The sequence below is a fragment of the Callorhinus ursinus genome, unplaced genomic scaffold (assembly GCF_003265705.2).
Source record: "Callorhinus ursinus isolate GAN/ISIS: 27379988/994484 unplaced genomic scaffold, GSC_fseal_2.0 scaffold21, whole genome shotgun sequence".
In the NCBI taxonomy this organism is placed as follows: Eukaryota; Metazoa; Chordata; class Mammalia; order Carnivora; family Otariidae; genus Callorhinus; species Callorhinus ursinus.
In genome coordinates, this window is record NW_027397083.1 from 11,564,252 (window position 1) to 11,587,919 (window position 23,668).

Genomic DNA, 23,668 nt, shown 5'->3' on the forward strand with positions numbered 1-23,668 from the left:
TCAAGTATATATGCTGCTTATAAAAGGTACATTAAATGTAAAAAAAAAAAATAGTTTGAATATAAAGGATGGAAATTGTTTGGTAGTACAATGGCAGCCCAAAAAAGTTGGTATTCCTATACTAATTTCATCCAAAGTTGAGTTTAATGCAAGATAGATCATTAATGATAGGGGATAGAAGCAGAAAAATATTCACCTTTAACTCAGAAGGCTGATCTATAGCCTACATAGTTCTGATAAGGATCAAATATGTCCTGGTTTCTACCTTCTTAAATGGTCTCATGACTGCCTATATATTTCACCAATAGTTAATATCAAGCTGAATGATAAGTGGGCAGAGAAATTTTGCAAAAGTAGCTTTACGAGTAGAAATTCCAAGAAAACACTTATAATCTAATACTCCCTGCTTGTCCCCTCCCCCTTGAACACTAAGCATATGACCACTAGCTTCATACAGCAAAAGTCTAGCTCTTTCTGCCTATGCGACCTGTCTAAAAACACCTTTTTGGATCAAAAAATCCCAAGAATTCTTTCTTGACCATTCACTTGCAGCCCCGCATCAATTAATGTCAAAGATGACATTTCAGAAGCTCAGAGGCACCAATTCAAGCTATATAACGCTTTTAAATATGCATATACCCAGTAATATGGAGTTAAAATATAAAGGCAAATCAGGAAACAAAAATTTAAAAAATAAATGAACCATCATAATGCAGTAACTTAAGACATCTGTCTTAATAAAAGAATAACCTCACAGAAGTCTAAAAACATACAGAAGACTGGAGCCATAAAATTAACATGATTGATATAAATGAAATATATAGAATTCTGAACCCAGAAACATCATAACCCACACATTCTTTTCTAGTTCAAATAAAAATGTACCTAAATTAATATGCTAGTTAAGAATACTTCTCAAAAGACTAAAATTATTCAGATAATCTTCCCTGACCACAGTGAAATTAAGCCAAAAATTAATTCAGGATAGATAATTTCAAAATACGTGGGGATTTTTCTAGTTAAGCAAAAACACTTCTAAATAAGTGGTGGGAAAGGCATAAGGGAAACATGGAAAAATAGAAAATATATTTAACTAAGATATATGAAAATTGTATGAACATAAAGCAGTAAATATATGTGTAGCTTTGAATGGATATGTCACAAAAAAAACAAACAAAAAAACAAAACCAACCTGATGATCAATTATCTATGTATCCACCAAAAGAAGTTAGAGCAAGTGCAATCCTTAACAAAATTAGAAAGAACGAATTAATAAGCAGAAATCACTGAAATGAAATAATGCATAAGGGAAGACCAAAAAAAGCCAAAAGTTAATACTGTGCAATGTAAAACCTTCTAGCAAGAAAGATCAATGAAATAAAAAATGGACATTGCCACTAGTAATAGAGACATTTAAAAATAAAGGGGACTTTTTTTAAGTATTTGACAAACAAAATTACCAACTTTTTGGAAAACCAAGTTTCAAAACTAATGCATGAAAAAACAAAGTGTAAGCATTACTAAGCCTAGTTTAAACAATTTAATCCACTTGTTAAAACAATCACATATGGGAAATTCCAGGATTTTGCCAGTAAATTCTACCAAATATTTATGAAAGTAAACTCTGTCTTACACAAGCTCTCCCTCAGAATAGAAATAGAGCAGATTTAAATGTGAAGGTAAAACAAAGCAACTTTTAGAAGAAATCCTAAAAATAGCTTTATGACATTTGGTTAGGTTAAGCAGGAATATCACAAATAGTACACACAAAATTGAAAAATAGGAGACCATAAAAATTAAGAGCTAGCTTGTTCATCTTTTCAAAATACAATCTAATTTATCTAATTTTTGATAGCTGGCATGAACAAAATGCTATAGAAGGATTGGGAAGGAATTGATAAATTCTACCTGGGATTATTTGAGAGTGCCAAGAAAGACATTAGAGATCAATTTACATTTGAATGGGCTTTAAAAGATGAGCAATTCAAAAGTCAGGAAATAAAAGCAAGGACATTTCAAAAGGATAGAATAATGTGAGCAAAAGCATATGGAGTGAAAATACATTCACATTCCCAGAAATATTCAGCAAATAGATTAGAATGGGTGATATGTAAAATAGATTAGGTGTAAGTTTCCCAACTAGTTTTTCATGAAACTCATTGAATCATATTTTTTCCCCTGTATTAATATAGATCCAAAGAAGTTGAAATGGACCCAAAAATACATAGGAAAACCACTGTATGAGAATCATTTTTAGGCAGTCAGGGAAATTTTAATAAGGGTTGTATATTAGGAAATATTTTTAAATATTATAATTTTTTTATTATGTTAATCACCATACATCATTAGTTTTTGACATAGTGTTTTATGATTCATTGTTTACGTATAACATCCAGTGCTCCATTCAGTATGTGCCCTCTTTAATAATCATCACCAGGCTAACCCATCCCCTCCCCCCAGAACCCTCAGTTTGTTTCTCAGAGTCCATAGTCTCTCATGGCTCGCCTCCCCCTCCAACTTCCCCCCGCTTCATTCTTCCCTTTCTGCTATCTTTTTTTTTTTTAACATATAATATATTATTTGTTTCAGAGGTACAGGTCTGTGGCTGGGTGATAGACATTATGGAGGATATGTGCTATGGTGAGCTCTGTGAATTGCATGACTTAAATACTATAATTTTTTAACTGTGACCATGTCATAATGGTATATAAGCAAATTCCTTAACTTTTACTTTTTATAAGGTTTTCTTAAAATACTCCCTTAAGTATTTAAGCATGAAAGACATGATGTCTAGAATTTGCCTTAGAATTTCCCTACACAAAATAGAAGGGAGAGAGAACAGTAATGGTAAAAAATTATGCTACAGATTTGATGGTTAAAACCACATGTATTTACTTTTGTGTATATTTGGATTTTGGGGGGAATTTTTAATTATTACATTAAACATAAAACCCATCATGAAAAAATAAGAGACCTATTTTACTAAATATTCTAAGTATTCTATTGTTGCGGTAGTAACTGTTACTCAGTCCTCCTAATATATTTTTCAATTCATGACTAATTAGCATAAAAATTCACTGAACCTCCAAGAGTTTCTTAGAAAATAAACTTTATGATAGGATTTTTTTAATGAAATGTGTCTGCTTTATGAGGCAGCAAAGCACACAATTTTTTTTCCTTTGTGCTTCCAGTAAATACTAGAAACTTCCTACTATTCTCTAATTTATATTCACTGACTTCCTTCAGCTTATTAGTACAGTTGCATGTATGCAAGTACATATTTCTTCACTGCTCGGGAAATGCACTTCAAGTATAAAATATACTATATAAGAATGCAAGAAAAATGTTCAATCTTCAAAGTTCCATTGTTTGTTTATATATATATATATATAAACAAAATACACACACACACACACACACACACACACACACACGTTTCTTTGAATCCTTCAAAGGCTGAAATGCCTTTGAAAATGACCTTAGGCAAAAAGTGTAAATTTCAGTCAGACTTAAAAAAAAATAGAGGGTGGTGTTTAGTAATTCATAGAACTATAAGGAGGAATATATTTAATATAGTCTCAGCGACTCCAAAAATAAGTCTTTGTTAAAGTAACTTCTATTAAAATATCTTCATTTTCCTGAACTATAATCCAGTGATTTTAAACTAGGTTCGTATAAGCCTCACTCCAACATCTCCACATAGAGAACGTGAGGGTGTCTGAGTTCTCTCAATATTTAGAACGTACTATTACATAATGTAAAGTTGTCAAGTCCAAAATGCAATACTGTGGCATGTAGAAACACTGCTGATTTAGAGAACTGATGCAGAATTGTGGGGTTTTTGTTTTGTTTTGTTTGTTTTTTACTGCATCTGATTCTATATAGTTTATTACATCCAATCTAAAATTTCTCAATTAACGGCAGCTCGCTTTTTAACCACCGGTAATATTTAATCATTTTAGATATAAGAATGGAGGGAAAGGCTGATTTGCAAAGTACATGCACACACACAAACACACACACAAAAACACACACATGAAAGTTATGGGAAAAGACTCCCAGGATCACTAAGGTACTTGAAAATCTTGATTAGGGTGCTTGTTCCTTGAGACTGAATAAGCTCAAGTATAAACTTCAGACAAGGATTTATCTCAGAGGTGTGATCATTTTCTTCCTTATGGAATTGAAACTGAGGAGGAATTGAGGAAGAATGGGAACAATATCCAGACTCCAAAGTCAAACCAGAGTATCATGGGGATTCTTGGCTACTTCAGGAGTATTCAGTATTCACTTTTTAATACAGTTGAAATTTGACTCTAAAGATAAATTTGACTTGGTCTAATACTATCCTTTATCACAGTAACAAAGTAGAAGGTTCAATTTCAGGGATATTTGTATGTCTGCCATCATAGCATTCAACATAATGAAATCAGGAATTCCCTTCACCTGCCATTTCTTGAGCGGCCTACATATGAACATATTAAAATTTGAAGAGCATTTGCATATCTCAGCGCAGTATCTCCTGGGCAAATGCATCTGGGAAAAGAACAGGAACCACGGGTCAGCTTCTCATCTTCTTCCTGTCGAGCCCATCCAAGCGCAAAGCTTCCTTTTGAGACAGTGGGAGCTTTGTACTTGGATCAGCTCTGCAGGGAAACAGAGCCAGAGAACTGAAGTCAATAGATACTGTGTGTAGTTGTGATTGCAGGATGCCCTCCCTAACTGGTGTCACATTTGAATGGAATCTGCAAAGCCCCTTGTTCCTTCAGGTGATTCTCAAAAGTATCTCGTGCTCATTCTCTGTGGCTCACCCACCTTTTCTCACCCTAGATGAAAAATCGCCAGCTCAGGACCAACATACCAAGAGCTAGGATCAGGGGACTGAAAGCACAAGTTGACAGAGGAGGATTCACTATGCCTGTAGTAAGATTTGAATTTTTCACAGAGTATAGGTTTGTGGTGCTGTTATTATTACTTTTTAATGGAGTTAAAAGTTATTTTGCATCTCAACTGACCAACAGATATTTTAAAATGGGCTACTAATGACTTAACATTTTTATTTACATTCTGGGGACCTTTACCTGTTTAAATTTCTGGTTCCCAAGTCACATTTTCAAGTGAAAGCTAAAGAAAAAAATGACTAAACCTACAGCTATTCTTCTTTCATAATAGTTGCTAGAAAGTATATATGCAATGTTTGCTATGTGCCAAATATTTTGTCAGGACTTTATATTTATTATGATGATCTATGAATCAATTGAAGCACCGAGAGATAAAGTTAACTTGCCCAAAGTCACGTAATTTGTAAGTGGTGGATTCAAACCCAAGGAATATGGCTGTAGGATTTTCTCTTAATCACCACTTCTTACAGCTAGTATAGATAACAAGGTATTTGCACACTTCTTAGATTGAAATTAATTGAATGACTTTGCTAATGAAATACATTTGTTTTATATAAGAAATAACATTTGTAAGTAGAGAATCATTCAGGATGCCCCGATAACTAATTTTCATGTATGCATTCATTCATTTCCCAAATGCATTTGAAACTATGGTGTCCCAAGCCTGGTATAAATCACTGAAGGCAAATATCCCTACCTCCCAGAAAGTCATAGCTGTCTGGTAATTTGCGGCAAACACCAAATAATTTTCTACCATTCCCAAATCACCTAAAAGTGCTTGGTTTGGATAAATGAAAACAAGGGGCTAACATGAGGTCTCTGTTACAGTCTATTAATTCCTTTCAGAATATAGAAGGTTTCTCAGTAGTCCAAGCAGGGTATTGCTGCCAGAGGGTACCTAGAGCAAAATGCTGTGTTCAGGACAGGTACAGGTGCGGAAAGAAATCAGGAGCTAAATGGAGTAAATCTCCACTGCCAACTAAGCTTCACCTTGTGATTAAAAGCTTGGCCCTTAAGTCAGAGTGTCTGGATTGGAATCCTGGCTCCATCACTTACTAGGACCAGTTTCTTTAATGCTTCTAAAGTCTTCCATATAAAATTTAAAAGTTATTATTTGCCGCTACGTGTGTTTGTGAAGATTAATGAGTTAATGTAAAAATACTTAAAAGAGAGTCCGAAGTACTTAGTAAGAGCTCAGAAACTCAATTATTCTTATCAGTGGTTTCATGGAGGAAAAAAAAAAAAGTTTACTGATCTTGGAAGAGTCAGAGTGGTGTGACAGAGGGATTGCATCAGCATAAATTCAATTGAACCTGGCTGAAGGTTGGGGGGGGGGAATGAAGCAAAGACCACGCCTGCTATAGTGGGTAATCTCATCTATGTACTGGCCAAATACTATTTAATTTCCACTTTGGCATCTCTCCTTTCTGTCACAAAGACATCTGCTTATGTAAATTACTATAGTGAGGAGTAATTCTTTTTTAATTTGCAAACTCCCCCCACCCCTTGCCAAAAGATAGGATAGCGAGGCCAAGTGCCCTCATAAAAAATAACTTTTAGGTTGTTTCCATCTGTTTCTCACCATTTATAAATACCTCATTTTATTCTGCTTTCTAATAACCCTTTATCAGCTTCCCAGGGCTGCCACAACAAACACACACTGGGTGGCTTAAAGCAAGAGAAATTTTATTATCTCACAGTTACAGTGGCTAGAAGTCCAAAATCAAGGTGTTGGCAAGACCACGCTCTCCCTCTGAAGGCTCTATGGGGGATCTCATAGCTTCTGGTGTTGTTGGCAATCTAGAGATCCTTGGCTTGTGGACTCATCACTCTAATTCCTGCCTTTGTCATCACATGGAGTACTCTGTGTCTGTGCTTCAGTAGCTTTTCTCCATTTCTGGTAAGGACACCCACCATATTGGGTAAGGGCCCATAGTTTTCCATTAGGACCTCATCTTAGCTAATTACATCTGCAATGAACCTATTTCCAAATTAGTTTGTATTCTGAGGTATTGGATAAGACATGCACTTGGGAGGTACATTGTTCAACTCAGTCCACTCTTAAAATACTCATGCTAATCTTTTCTTTTTTAAATTGAAACACGTTACTTCATATTTCATTTACTTCATATTTCATTTAAGGGAAATTTTTAAATGAATAATTCTACTCACATTTAGAGGCAATCAAGACATGATATTTTAAGTTTCTTTACTATAACTAGTAATTTTTCTTATAAACATGCCATCAATATAGGAGTTGGTTGCTCAATTAATAAATACTGACATTGTTAGACAAGAGGAAATTCTACAGATTATCTCATATATTAGAAAAGTTACATGAATTTGTATTTGACCATGGTAAAATTAACCAGTTTCTAGATTGTGCAATTTCAACTTTATTCCATAAGCTAAAGAAATGGATCAAGCACTTGTTGAATTTGCTTAAATTCTTTTTTTATCCCCTTTCAACAACTTCAGAATAGGATGGTAATATCATGAAACTAGACAAATGAAAAATTTCTAGAAACTGCTAACATGGGACACCTGGGTGGCTCAGTAGTTAAGCGGCTGCCTTTAGCTCAGGTCATGATCCCGGGGTCCTGGGATCGAGCCCCACATCGGGCTCCCTGCTCAGCAGGAAGCCTGCTTCTCCCTCTCCCACTCCCCCTGCTTGTGTTCCCTCTCTCGCTGTGTCTCTCTCTGTCAAATAAATAAATAAAATCTTAAAAAAAAAAACCTGCTAACATTCTGGATTAGATTGGAGATTTTGGTTTATTACTATTGTATGCTGTTGTTGCCCCCCCCTTTTTTTAGAGGAGAGAAAGAGCGTGAGAGAGCACACTCCTGAGTGAGCAAAAGGGCTGGAGAGGTTGGGGAAGGAGCAGAAAGAGAGGAAAAGAATCTTAAGCAGTCCCACGCTCAGTAAGAACCTGAGCTCATGACCCTGAGCTCATGACCTGAGCCAAAAATCAAGAGTCAGATGCTTAACTGATTAAGCTACCCAGGTGCCCCTTCTGTAAGGTTATTTTTTTAATTCTTTTTTTTTTTAAGATTTAATTTATTTATTTGACAGAGAGAGACACAGCGAGAGAGAGGGAACACAAGCAGGGTCAGAGGGTGAGGGAGAAGCAGGCTTCCCGCTGAGCAGGGTGCCCAATTTGGGGGTCGATCCCAGGATGCTGGGATCATGATCTGAGCTGAAGGCAGATGCTTAACAACTGAGCCACCCAGGTGCCCCTGTGAGGTTCTTTAAACATTTCTTTTTTTTTTTTTTAAGATTTTATTTATTTGACAGAGAGAGACACAGCAAGAGAGGTAACACAAGCAGGGGGAGTGGGAAAGGGAAAAGCAGGCTTCCCGCGGAGCAGGGAGCCCAATGTGGGGCTCGATTCCAGGACCCTGGGATCATGACCTGAGCTGAAGGCAGATGATTAACGACTAAGCCACCCAGGTGCCCCCCCCATAAGGTTCTTTAAAGAAAAAAAGAAAAAAGAATTATTTGAGAGAGAGAGAGAGAGAGAGAGAGAGAGAAAACATGAGTTGGGAGGAGGGGCAGTGGGAGAGGGAAAAGCAGACTCCCCACTGAGCAGGGACCCCCGATTCTGGGCTTGATCTATCCCAGGACCTTGAGAACATGACCTGAGCCAAACACAGACCCTTAAGTGACCAAGCCACCCAGGCACCCTTCTCCTGTAATGTTCATTCAATTTTTCTTTCAAGAGAGGATTTTCAAATGCTGAAGATCTTATTTATATTTGTGAAACATTAAAAATGACAGACTTGAAAATATTACATTTGTCTTTATAAAATGCATAGGAATGCTTTCATCTTTAATAACCATTAACTACAATTCAACTAAGGCTTTGTTCTTCAATCTTTTCACACTTAAAGTGGTAAAGTAGTAGAAGCTATGATTTACTTCATTTCAACAAACTATGTCATCATTTTATAACTCTTTCCACCTTTACCATGAAAATGGAACTAATACTACTGAGACCTGGCAAGTGGCTAAAAACTCAGAAAAACAAAAAGAAAGGACAAAAAGGGTAATTTCTTTATGGTGAGGACAGAATAAAAATTCAGATAATGCAACCACAGAGTAACTACCTGTGTGATGTGTAGTTTCTATTATCCCAGAATTAGCAAATGAAGAGTCCTTGATATGTACTCACTCACTTAGAGCTATAAGAACCTGAATGGAGGAAGCAAGGCACTGAAAGGAGACCATAGGCTCAGAGTCAGATCTGAAATCTACTTTCAGTTCAAGTACTTCAATATTATGCATACTGACTCAGCATTTGAGGCTCATCTGTAAAATAACATCCTATGCTTTTCTTATCTTGTAGGTTTGTTTGTGTGAGATTGGATGGACATAATAGTTGTAAAGGTAGTTTGCTAAATGTTAAATAATGAAAAGACACCAGACAGCAACACAAATGCATACAAAAAATATAAAGCTCTCTGGTAAAGGTAAATATAGAGAGAAATACAGAATCCTATAAAAATGTAATGGTGCTGCATAAGTCACTTTCAATTCTTAATAGAATTTAAAAGGTAAAAGCATAAGATAACTATAAAACTATGTTAATGAATGAAAAACAAAAATATGCAATTTGTGACATCAATAACTTAACAAGGATGGGAGCATGAAGTAGAATTTTTGTATGTGATAGAAGTTAAACTATTATCAGTTGAAAATAGACTATTATTATCCATAAGACGCTTTATGTAATTCCCATAACTGCAAACAAAATTCCCATTGAAAATGCAAAGAAAATGAGAAGGGAATTAGAGCATATCAACGCAAAAAAAAAAAAAATCAAAGAGAAACAAAGGAAGGTAACAAGAGTGGGAAAAGGGGACAACTATAAGAATACAGAAAACAAAATGGCAATAGTAATTCCTTCTCTAGCAGTAATTACTTTAAATGTAAATGGATTAAGTCCCCCAAAGACAGAGTAGCCAAATACATTAAACAATGACAACAACAACATTCAACTATATGATGAATCATGAAGAAATAAAAAAATCTGAGAAGACCTATAGCTAGTAAGGAGATTGAATTAGTCACCAACAACTTTTCAACTACAATAAAAGCCCAGGACTAGATCACTTCTCTAGAGAATTCTACCAAATATTAAAATTAACAGCAATTTTTTTTTATAGAGGGGGGGGAGAGGCAGGGAGGGGGGAGAGAAATCCCCAAGCAGGCTCCAGGCTGGGAGTGGAGGGAGGCTCCATCTCACAACTGTGAAATCATGACCTGAGCCAAAAATCAAGAGCCAGACACAACCAACTGAGCTACCCAGGCACCACAACATCAATTCTTTTCAAATTCTTCCAAAAATTGAAGAGGAAGGAACATTTCAAATCCATTTTATGAGACTGTTATATGTACACCAAAATCAGACAGACATACTACAAGAAAACTGTAAACCAATACCCCTAATACTTAGGCAAAAATCCTCAATAAAATGATAGTAAACTGAATTCAACAACATATTAAAATAATTATAAACCAAGACCAAGTGGGATTTATTCCTGGGATACAAGAATCATTCAACATATAAAAATCGAATCAACATAATCCAGGACATTAACAGATGAAGGGGGAAAACACACAAGCACATGATCATCTCTGTTCATTCAGAAAAAGCATTTGACAAAACTCAGTGCCATTCATGACAAAAACTTTCAACAGAGTAAGAATAAAAAGTACTTACCCCAACATAATAAAGACCACAAAGTTCACAGGTTATATCATGCTCAATGGGGAAAACCTGAAAACTGTCCCTCTCAGATTAGGAACAAGGCAAGGATGTCCTCTCTTACCATTTTTATTAACATAGCACTGAAAATCCTAGCCATGGCAAATAGGCAAGAAAAGGAAATAAAAGACATCCAAATTAAAATGGAAGAGGTAAAAAGAATCCTGTTTGCAGGGGCACCTGGGTGGCTCATTCGGTTAAGCATCTGCCTTCAGCTCAGGTCATGATCCCAGGGTCCTGGGATCGAGTCCCACATTGGGCTCCCTGCTCAGTGGGGAGTCTGCTTCTCCCTCTCCCTGATGCTTGTGCTCTTTCACTATATCATTCTTTATCTTTCAAACAAAACAAACAAACAAATAAATAAATCTTAAAAAAAAGAATCCTGTTTTCAGATGATGTAATCTTATATCTAGAAAAACCTAAACATTCCATGCACACACAAAAAATTATTAAGACTAATCAATTCTGCAAATTTGTATGGTTTCAACATACACAAGTTGGTCATTTTTAGTATATGAAAATTCAACTCTCTGAAAAGGAAATTAAGATAATTTCATTTAAAATAGCATGAAAAAATAGGAGTGCCTGGCTCAGATGGTTAAGTGTCTGACTCTTGATTTCGGCTCAGGTCATGATCTCAGGGTGGTAAGATCAAGCCCCACGTCAGGCTCCATGCTCAGTGGGGATTCTCTCTCCCTCTTCCTTTGCCACCCACTCCTCTCAAATAAATAAGTCTTTATTTTTTTATTTAAACTCAACATATACTGTATTATTAGTTTCAGAGATAGATTTCAATGATTCATCAGTCATATATAATACCCAGTGCTCATTACATCACATGCCCTCCTTAATGTCCATCACCCAGTTACTCCCCATGCCCTCCCAATAAATAAATCTTAAAAAAATAAAAATACTTAAAAATAACTGAAGAGATAAAGACTTGTACTCCAAAAATCACAAAACATTGCTGAAAGTAATTAAGATACAAATAAATGGGGGTGCCTGGGAGGCTCAGTCATTAAGGGTCTGCCCAGGGTCCTGAGATCAAGTCCCACATCGGGCTCCCTGCTCAGCGGGAAGCCTGCCTCTCCCTCTCCCTCTCCCCCTGCTTGTGTTCCTGCTCTCACTATCTCTTTCTCTGTCAAATAAATAAAATCTTAAAAAAAAAGATACAAATAAATGGAAAGACATTTCATGTTTGGATTGGAAGATTTAATATTGTTTAAATGTCCATACAACCCAAAGCACTATAATTTTAACATAATCTCTATCGAAATTTCAATGGTATTTTTTGCTGGAATTGAAAAAGCATCTTAAATATATATGGAATTTCAAAGGATCTCAAATAGCCAAAACAACTTTAAGAAAAACAAAGATGGAGGCCTCACACTTTTTAATTTCAAAATATATTACAAAGCTATAGTAGTCAAAACAGTGTGGTACTCATTTAAGATAGACTTAAATCAACAGAACAGAATACAGATTGCAGAAATTAATCCTCACACATAGGTCAAATGATCTTTAACATAGGTGCCCAGGCTACCTAATGGGGAAAGGATACCCTCTCCAATAAGTAATGGTGGGAAAACTGGATATCTATATGCAAAAGAATGAAGTTGCACTCTTATACTATCTATAAAAATTAACTCAAAATCGATTAAAGTCCTAAACATAAGACCTGAAATTATAAAACTGCTCAACAAAAGCATAGGAGAATAGATTCATGACATTGGATTCAGCAATTTTTTAATAGGACACCAAAATCACAGGCAACAAAAGGAGAATAGATAAATGGGACTACATCAAACTTAAAATCTTCACTGCACAAAGGAAATAATGAACAGAGTGAAAATGCAATCTACAGGATGATAGAAAATATTTGCAACTCATATCTAATTAGGGGTTAATTTCCAGAATGCATAAAGAACTTTTGTAACTCAATGAGAAAATAATAATCTGACTAAAAATGGGCAAAGACCCTGGTAGACATTTCTCCAAAGAAGATGTATAAACAACCAATAAGCCTATGAAAAGATGCTCAGCATCAGTAATCATCAGGGAAATGCAAATCAAAAACCATGATGAGCTATCACTTCACACCAATTAGCCACCGTTGAAAGAAAGAAAAGAAAAAGTTGAGGATGTGGAGAAATTAGAACGCTTGCACACTCATGATGGGAATATAAGATGAAAGATGTACTCCTATGAAAAACACTATAGAGATCCCTCAAAAACTTAAAAGGAGAATTACTGTATGACCCAGTAATTTCACCTCTAGGTATATATCCAAATGAATTGAAAGCAGGATCTCAAAGAGATATTTGCATGACCCTGTTCACTGCAGCATTATTTATAATAGCCAAGAAATAAAAGCAACTTAATTGCCCAATGAAAGAAGATAATGTGATATATAATGGCATATTATTTAACCTTAATAAAAAAGGAAATCCTGGGGCACCTGGGTGGCTCAGTTGGTTAAGCAACTGCCTTCGGCTCAGGTCATGATCCTGGAGTCCCGGGATCGAGTCCTGCATCAGGCTCCCTGCTCGGCGAGGGGCCTGCTTCTCCCTCTGACCCTCCCTGCTCTCATGTACTCTCTCTCTCTCTCTCATTCTCACTCTCTCAAAATAAATAAATAAATCTTAAAAAAAAAAGACAGAAGGAAATCCTGCCACTTGCAACAAAATAGATGAACATGGAGTAAATTATGTGCCAGACAAAGGACAAGTACTGCACAATTTTACTTAAATGAAGTATCTAAAGCAGTCACATTCTTAGGAACAGAAAGTAGAACAATGTCAGGGGCTGGGAAAAAGGGAAAGAAGCTGTTGTTCAATAGGCATAGAGTTTCAGTTTTGCAGGGTGAAAAATTTCTAGAAATCTGTTGCTTAACAAAATGTATACAGTTAACACTATTGTACTATATATTTAAAAATTAAGTAAAGATGGTAGATTTCATGTTGTGTTTCTACTACAGTAAAATAAATTTAGTCTTAGGGCTGAACTATTGCAAAGATCTCTGAAACACTGAAACATAGTATGTAAAGTTCTGTATTTATACTACTCATATATGTAACATATTCACTTGAATGGATATTAAATACCTTTTTATTTACATACTCACTGAATATTGATCAAGCACTTGCCATCACTTTCAAAGGAACACAACAGACATGCTCCCTGCCCTCATTTAGTTTACATTCTAGTTTAACATATGTTGAATTAAGAGTTTGTTTTTAAACACAACTACCTATATACACATACATTTAGCATTGTTATTTAAAAAATGGGAAAAGGAAAAGAAAGAACATAAGTTTTGTCTTACACAGCCTTGGATTCAATTCCCAGATTTTCTTTTTATTAGACTTCTGACCTTACACAAATTATTTATCATCTGTGAGACTCCGCTTCTTACCACACCAGGGTATCATAAGGAATAAATGAGATAATGCAATAAATTGCCTGGCACAAACTAGGCTTTTACCAAATGTTAGCTTCCTTTATGCCTTCTCCTTAAATAATAAATTGTTTATTTTCAAGTGATTAGCCATGTTTATATAATATTTTATCCCTAATTGTGCTGTAAATTTTTATATTAATCAGTAATATTACATATTTTTCTCACATATTTATGTATTGAGTTTCCTTTAAGTGACAGAAGATATATTTGAGATATCTACTGGTCTCAATCTTGCCTTCATAAAGATGAAAAGTCTGCATCTAGAACTTATTATCCTTTAATATTAAATTAATCAATCAAAATCTATCAATGTTTTAGAAAGCAATAGGGATAAAGACATTTTTAGTTCAGACATCAAAAGTAAGTCACTGAAAACCACCCGTTTGGACCAAAGATTTTAGTATTTTCTAAAGAAAACATTCTCAGATAATGTTAGATTAATGGAAGATGGTTTCTAAAGCAACTGGCCTTCTTTGCTTTGTCTCAGTTTTACAAATTAAAACAGCTTCCTCTGTGTCATTTTTCAAAACCCATTACTTTCCTGTGATATCAGAGGATCACAAAACTCTGGAGGATTTCAAAATTCCAGTGTATGCAACATGCTATAAAATGCTTGAAGTGTTTCAAAATGAGACTTTGCTGTCGTTGAGAAACTACAACAAAAAAAGAAAAACACATATTTATCTTAATTAACCTCAAATTTCTGAGCTATAATTTTAACTAAATAATTACAAGCTGGGCTTAAAGAAGTGAAACCTTCTGCCTCATAGATGGTTTTTGCTATAAAATGAAAGCCCCAAACTAGATATAATGGAAATGCCTACTCAGCCATAACTACTGTACCGCTCTTCCAAAGTACTAATAAATCATTGGCAGATCTTCATTCACCAGCAATAGATCTGTCTTCTGTGATTATCAACCCTCTATGTTGCAGTAGGTAATCAAATCATTCAAGCACTTGAGACTTAAATATCTTGTAGAAGAAATGAAAAGGTTCACATTCTTCATAAACAGAAGACAAATGCATCTCTCTAGCCTGTGAAGCAGAAACTCAAGCAATAGATATCTTTTGAAAATGAAGCTTCAAAAGGATGGGGTTTCAAAGCATTACCTCCTGGAAGAAGTGTTTTTGAAATAACTTAGGTGGTTGTATTCGATTGGTCATCTAAGGGCAATTATAAATGGCCAGAATTTCAGAGTAAGAAAGAAATCTGTACTAACTAGAGAGCTATTCTTTTTTTTTTTTTTTTTTTATTTATTTGAGAGAGAGAATGAGAGACAGCACGAGAGGGAAGAGGGTCAGAGGGAGAAGCAGACTCCCCGCCGAGCAGGGAGCCCGACGCGGGACTCGATCCCGGGACTCCAGGATCATGACCTGAGCCGAAGGCAGTGGCTTAACCAACTGAGCCACCCAGGCGCCCTAGAGAGCTATTCTTAATAATGTTTTATTTCTCATAATTTTGAATATAATTCCCTTTGGTGATAACATGTCCAATTGTTTCTCCAAATCAAATTTCAAAGTTGAAGACTGCTTAAATGTAGTAGTAAATCTGTCTTGAAAAACAAGCTAAATCCCTTAACTATCCAATATAATTTTACTTAGTAAAACAAAATGAATACCAAGAGGTTACAAAGTGAAAATTCTTCTAATCCCACTCCTCTTCTTACCTGTAAATAATTTTGTGTTTATATCCAGGTATCTGTCTCTGTAAATATACCATCTATAGCTACATATAGATATAATCAAAATCTAAGTTGAATTATATATTTTAAGTAAAAAAAACTATAAATTATAGAAAATATACATTTTAGAGATATTTCTACAGTAGCCTAAATATTTATACTACCACTGATAGTTTAACCACAATCTTCTTAAAGTCTTATAATGTTTCATGATATTGATATCCTATATTTTATTTAACCATTCACCTATTAATTAATGTCTACACGATTTTAACATATATGTCATTACAAACACTGCTACAGTGAGTACCTTTCATGGCATCTTTGTTCATACTTGTAAGCACCTCTACAACACAAATTTTTTAAGATACAGTTCTAGAACAAAGTTTGCACATTTTATATTTTGATAGATATTTCTGATAGTCATGAAGAAAGATATGACAATTCACAATTTGCCTAGCATTTCCAGTATGGTTTATAACCAGGACAAAGTATCACATCCAATACCAAAGGAAAACTAAAATCCATGCTTGCTCTTTGTTCCTTAGAACCCTGGCTATATTCTTTCCTTGTCTTTGTAAGTAAGGTCAAATTTCGACTGGCTAATTACAGAATTAATAACACAAATTTCTCATTGGAGAAGGAGGTTTTGTTATCAACTTTGTGATTACACAGAGGCAGAGAAAGTAAAAAACACCATTACTCTTAAAATACTGCTTTGTTTAGCAAGACTTTAGCAAGCACTGTAATTGGAACTGGATTGCATTTAAAAGACAACAAATTATAGTATTTCCCAATGTAAAATTTGCCCACAATGTTATATTACTGACTCCTATATGGCTTAAATTGCTATCAACTCTTAGATTAATTTGTCAAGAATATTTTGTATGTATGTCTTTCTATGTGAGTTTTATATTTGGGAGATATATATCATTTTGCTCACACAAAAATCATATTTATGGCTCATTTTCTAAGCCATGTGAAAAGAATTTAGGCTAACTTAAACCACCATCTGCTTCAAACTTTGTATGTGATTTTTTAAGAAACCGGTATTTCCATATAAGCGCTATAATGGAATCCAGGAGAACTGTATTTTGATTCTGGTTGTGTCATTCACTAACCACAGCTCCTAAATGAGTCACTAAAATGTTCTAAACGTCAGTTACTTATCTAAAATAATTGGTTGGATCAGGTGCAACTCTAGTCCTTCCAGCCCCCAAAAGATTCCAAAGATAGGATTTTTTCCTTTCTACAGCAATAAACTCTTCAAAACAGGTGTACGTCGATAAAAATCAATAAATGACTCTCAGAAACCATCTGACTTTCTTAAATAATAAAGCTCACTATGATAGTTAAGAATATCTTTACTCTTGAGTCTAGAGTCTTCTGAGTCCCTGAGAACCAGTAGTATATCTACTAAACTAGTTAATACTCGGCTCCCATCTAAAAAAATCTGGGCAATAATGGCAATAACTGTCTAATGAAGATGCTGCTGTGAGTATTGAATGAATGTGTTAGTGAAACGACACTCAATACCTCTCAGTGCTCATTACTGCTGTCTATTACAATTGTTGTTGCAATGATTTATTTGTGAGATATCAAAAAGGTGTTAGTCTTTATCATTCCCAGCATTAACTCAGTCTAATTTGCCGAATATAAGAATGAGGATACTCTTGGATGCCCCACCCACCTCCTTCAGCAAAACAAGGTGTTTAATGAACAAGCTACATTTGCAGCCCCAGATTTCTAACGCAAAGATCTCTTCTCAAAAAAAAAAAAAAAAAAAAGACAAAAGCCCACTACTGTAAACATCTGGTACATTCTTAGGACAGATTATCTAGGAGCGAGGGCTCTGCTGAACAAAATCCTAAAGAGCCATATCTCTAACTCAAACCTGTCCCGTGAACCTAAAATTTCCACCGAAGCCAAGAAAGGCAACCCCAAAAACAGGCTATTGGTGTCTTACTCTAGAATTAGTGACATTTCTTCAAGGATTGCTTCCTCAAAAGTGCTGGAAGCTATAGCAAATAAGTGACCTGACACATTACTGAAATTTTTAATGAAATCTTGGTTTGAAGTTGTGGCAAAGTGCAACTTTGTGGTATAACTTGAAAATATATATTTTTTTAACTTTTGAAATTGTAAAACTTTAGTGTTAGAATTTAGGAACAATTAGAGCCTCTGTGCACGTTTCATGTCAGTATCAGAAAATCCAGCTGGTAGCTTGAGTTCAATTCTGTTTCCTTCTTTATTTCTTATCAGGACTATAAGCTCACAGTTTAAATGGACTCTGTTCCTGAGACTCTCTGTGAAGGTAGTTTCTTTTCTTAAGAATTCTACTGAAATTTCTAATAGTGATATTTATTAAAGCTTCTTAAATCTTATAAAATTTGGAAAAAAGTGCCAAATTGAGGTTTATTTAGAAAAAAAAAGTTATGTTTATAATATACAATCAGGATGAAATAAAAGTGTAATTTTCCATTAGGACTTTTTAAATGGATGAATAGGGTAAATATGGTTTTTAATATTTTCCCCTGAAATTTTGCTGGTATCTATTTTGTGTCCTGGACTCAGGGACTTTTTTAAAATGGTTGACCTATTTTATCTTAGTTTATCAAGTTACTCCCAATTATAGTGAAACAAGAATTCATTGTTTGGAATATAAATGGTAGAAAATTAGGGGAGGAACATTTAGGACCACACAAAAAGAGTTAAAAATATTTACATAATTCTATCCAGAGATTTATATTCAGAAATTCATAACAGTAAAAAAAAAACTTCCCTTTAAAAATTATGAATGGGGTGCTTGGGTGGCTCAGTCGGCCAAGCATCTGCCTTCAGCTCAGGTCACGAACCTAGGGTCCTGGGATCAAGTCCCGCATCAGGCTCCCTGCTGAGTGAGAGTCTGCTTCTCCCTCTGCCCCTCCCCCTGCTCCTGCTCTCTCTCTCTCTCTCCCTCAATTTCCATTTATTTATAATAAAGGAAACTTAAATGATCTAAACATCAATTCACCAAAGGGTTTATAAAAATTTATAAATCATAAAATCTTCATCCACTCAATGGACTGTTGTGAATTATTTTAAATTGATTATCTAATATAAAAAAAGTTTAATGATACATGATAAAATGAGTGAAAAAAATACATATACTACACTATTTCTTCTATATCAAAAAAGGAAATAGGGGCGCCTAGGTGGCATAGTCAGTTGAGCTCCCTACTCTTAATTTCATCTCAGGTCATGAGATAAAGTCCCATGTCAGGCTCCACACTTAGTGTGGAGTCTGAGATTCTCCCTTTCCCTCTGCCCCTCCCCCTGCTCACACATGCGTGCTCTAACGTAAATAAATAAATAAAAAAAATCTAAAAAAAAAAAAAGATGTTTCATGGCCCTATTATTCCTTTTCTTTCCTCTGAGAAATTATTACAGGTAATTTTACTCAAATTAACAAAATACTTCTCTGTATTCTTATAATTTCCTATATATATGATCTCTAAAATTAGAAAACTTTTCTGAGGGTTTACAAAAATCAAAATTCTCTTAAAATAAAACTTTAAAATATTGCCTTATCCTGATACTCCACGACACTAAACATTACATTAAGCGTGGGACATTACATTCCCTAGTGAAAATTCAGACTTCCCTAATCACTTGACATCGAGCATCACTTTCTCCTACTCTCCTTCCACCATACATTCCTACCTCACACCTGCCACTCTTGGCATATGCCTCATCCTAGATACCCAGAATGATGGTGTGTGCAGTTCCTTTCACTGTTTGGTTGGTCATTTCTAATATTTTATCTATTACTCTGGATATTTCCTAGATTTTTACATAAATGTCCTTTATTCTCAAGACAATATTTATTTTTACTTGAACTGGTTAGCCTAGAACTGACTTTACTTTCTTTACCAGCCCATCTCAAACCAAGCAATGCCTGCTACAATATAATAATCAGGTAGGACCCGGTTTAAAATCTCCATTTGGTCAGTGCCCACGAACAGTCCTGTAGGCCTGTTTGTAAAACTTGGAGGCAAACGCAAGAATAAAAAGTTTACCTGAATAGCAATATCTAAATATTTAAGTACTATATACATTAAACAAATCGATTTCAGAACAACATGGAAAGTCAGGGTTCAAATTCTGAATCCTTGGACTCTTGAGGGTGTGAAGCTAGAATCTGACAGTACAGGGAGAGGTGGCAACTTGCCTGTCTGGGGCAAAAAAAAGCATTACTGCCCCCCCCACCCCCTCCCACACCCCCCGAGAAACATTTCCAATAGGTCATTCTCTGGAATTACGGTTTTCCTGTGTGCAATGCATTCTTCTCAGCAAAGGCAGATCTCAGACTTGGAAGTGTACATGGAGCCATGTGGTAGGGAATTCCAGAGCCTGAAGGATCAGAGCCCAGACTAGCTGGACACATGCAAGGTACACATACACACTGAGTTCCCACAGCTCTTTGGCTCTCTGGACTCCTTGACTGTGGTGGAAAGCAGCTAATGAACAACAAAAGGAAGGATAAAAGTCCCTGAAAGGGCAAGGGCTCCTCCTACAGGTGGTACTAAGTCTGTTCTTTTTTTTTTTTTTTTAATTAATGCAAGAAAATGTATTCAGAGGTTAAAACATATTTCCCAATTGGAGGACACTCTAACACTTCCAAGTCACAATATAATATTTATTAACAGCCAGATGATAAATTCTGTGAAGTACACATGTCAAACCATTTTTGATTGTTATTATTCATGATGTTTTTCCAAAAGGGCTGCTTTACTCATAGTCAGTGATATGGTTAATAAGAAAAATATTTTAAATGAAATTTGAGGGGAAATTACAATTCTATTTGATGTCTAATCACTTATATTTTATCGTAGAAAAAAAATAATTGATTCTAGTATGCAAGAGCCAGAAACGTGGTCTAGCATGCCTTATGCTGAAAAATATGATTTGGGGTAGTGTTGTCATTCTGTAACCAACAGCCATTTTATTTGTTTATATTTAAATTTCCCAGTGGACTTACTTATAAAACAGTTTTGCTAAGGTTTGTTGTAAAAAACTAGAACAACAAGGAACCTACATTTATTCTAAGGAACTAGAAGAACAAGGGTATAGGAGAAGTATAAAAAATGAAGGCAGCCTGAATTTTTATGTTTATTATGAATATATTTTATATATATATATATATATGCTAAGACAAGTGTAGCACCTTTGGACTGTGTGCTTCTAATCAGTTAATGGGATGTATGTGTGTGGTCTGATAAGCTTTATTCTAATATACGGACTGAGACAAAGAAAACCCAGGAAAAACATTTCTGGTCTGACTACTGCCAATTCTTAATTGGTCAAGGGGTATTCTATTTGTCCTTTAGATTTCATTCTAATTGGCTGTGGGCAATGGTGTTTTCTGTATGGTTTTTAGCCCCTGAAAATTCTCATTCTGCATGCTTCCTGGGCCTGTCTAGGTTCTTACTTGCAAGAAACAGGAAATGAACTATCTTAAGAATGAGAGAAATTTAATATCAATAGCCCACTAATCCAACAGAGTCTAGACAATCTACTTGGGAAATGAACAGGAACTAAACCAGTTCTAATACAGATTCAAAGGTTAGGATATGTAAGGACAATTTCTCAGAACACTGTGGCCAGGATGTCAAGTGCAAGGCATTTTTGAATACTTCTCTCATTCAAGAAATCAAATCATTTGTCTTTTGTGTCACTTGTTCCATAACAAAGTCTAAGATAGAATCATTTGGGTATTTGAATTTTGGCCCTGTGTTGCCAAAAGGCAGGAAATGGGAGAAGCTTTCTCCTTCATGCCTGGAGGAAGGAGTGATATCACTTTATCCCCTCAGTATCACATTTAATGGAATGTCCTCCATTTAAGAAGGACACCTCAATGTTGGATAGCCCCAAATCATAGTTTGCTACTTGTTTGCTCTCATGACTCATTCAGGTCTAACTATCTAGTATATATTTCCCTTTTCTCTTCTTCAAGCCCATATTTATAGGTCCAGCTCCCTGCAAGACATCTCCAGCTAGTTTGTCATTTATCCAAAAATGATCTGAGGTATACTATGTCCTGGGTGAGGACACTTCATTTTTTTTAAATTTTTTTATTGTTTTGTTAATCACCATATATTACATCATTAGTTTTTGATGTAGTGTTCATGATTCATTGTTTGTGCATAACACCCAGTGCTCCATGCAGAACGTGCCCCCCTTAAAACCCATCACCAGGCTAACCCATCCTCCCACCCCCCCAAAAACCCTCAGTTTGTTTTTCAGAGTCCATCGTCTCTCATGGTTAGTCTCCCCCTCCGATTTCCCCCCCTTCATTCTTCCCCTCCTGCTATCTTCTTTTTCTTAACATATATTGCATTATTTGTTTCAGAGGTACAGATCTGTGATTCAACAGTCTTGCAAAATTGACAGCACTCACCATAGCACATACCCTCCCCAATGTCTATCACCCAGGCACCCCATCCCTCCCAACCCCCACTACTCTAACAACCCTCAGTTTGTTTCCTGAGATTAAGAATTCCTCCTATCAGTGAGGTAATATGATACATGTCTTTCTCTGATTGACTTATTTCACTCAGCATAACACCCTCCAGTTCCATACACGTCTTTGCAAATGGCAAGATCTCATTCCTTTTGATACCTGCATGATATTCCCTTGTATATATATATATACACCACTTCTTCTTTATCCATTCATCTGTCGATGGAGATCTTGGCTCTTTCCACACTTTGGCTATGGTGGACATTGCTGCTATAAACATCGGGGTGCACGTACACCTTCGTATCCCTATATTTGTATCTTTGGGGTAAATACCCAGTAGTGCAATTGCTGGATCGTATGGTAGCTCTATTTTCAACTGTTTGAGGAACCTCCATACTGTTTTCCAGAGTGGTTGCACCAGCTTGCATTCCCACCAACAGTGTAGGAGGGTTCCCCTTTCTCTGCATCCCTGCCAACATCTGTCATTTCCTGATTTGTTAATTTTAGCCATTCTGACTGGTGTGAGGTGGTATTTCATTGAGGTTTTGATTTGGATTTCCCTGATGCGGAGCAATGTTGAGCACTTTCTCATGTGTCTGTTGGCCATTTGGACGTCTTTGGAAAATTGTCTATTCATGTCTTCTGCCCATTTCTTGATTGGATTATTTGTTCTTTGGGTGTTGAGTTTGATAAGTTCTTTATAGATTTTGGATACTAGCCCTTTATCTGTTATATCATTTGCAAATATCTTCTCCCATTCTGTCAGTTGTCTTTTGGTTTTGTGGACTGTTTCTTTTGCTGTGCAAAAGCTTTTTATGTTGATGAATTCCCAATAGTTCATTTTTGCCCTTGCTTCCCTTGCCTTTGGCAATGTTTCTAGGAAGAAGTTGCTGCCTCTGAGGTTGAAAAGGTTGCTGCTTGTGTTCTCCTTTAGGATTTTGATGGACGCCTATCTCACGTTTAGGTCTTTCAACCATTTGGAGTCTATTTTTGTGTGTGGTGTAAGGAAATGGTCCAGTTTCATTCTTCTGCATGTGGCTGTCCAATTTTCCCAACACCATTTGTTGAAGAGACTGTCTTTTTTCCATTGGACATTCTTTCCTGCTTTGTTGAAGATGAGTTGAACAGAGAGTTGAGGGTCCATTTCTGGGCTCTCGATTCTGTTCCATTGATCTATGTGTCTGTTTTTGTGCCAGTACCATACTGTCTTGATGATGACAGCTTTGTAATACAGCTGGAAGTCCAGAATTGTGATGCCGCCAGCTTTGCTTTTCTTTCTCAACATTCCTCTGACTATTTGGGGTCTTTTCTGGTTTCCTACAAATTTTAGGATTATTTGTTCCATATCTTTGAA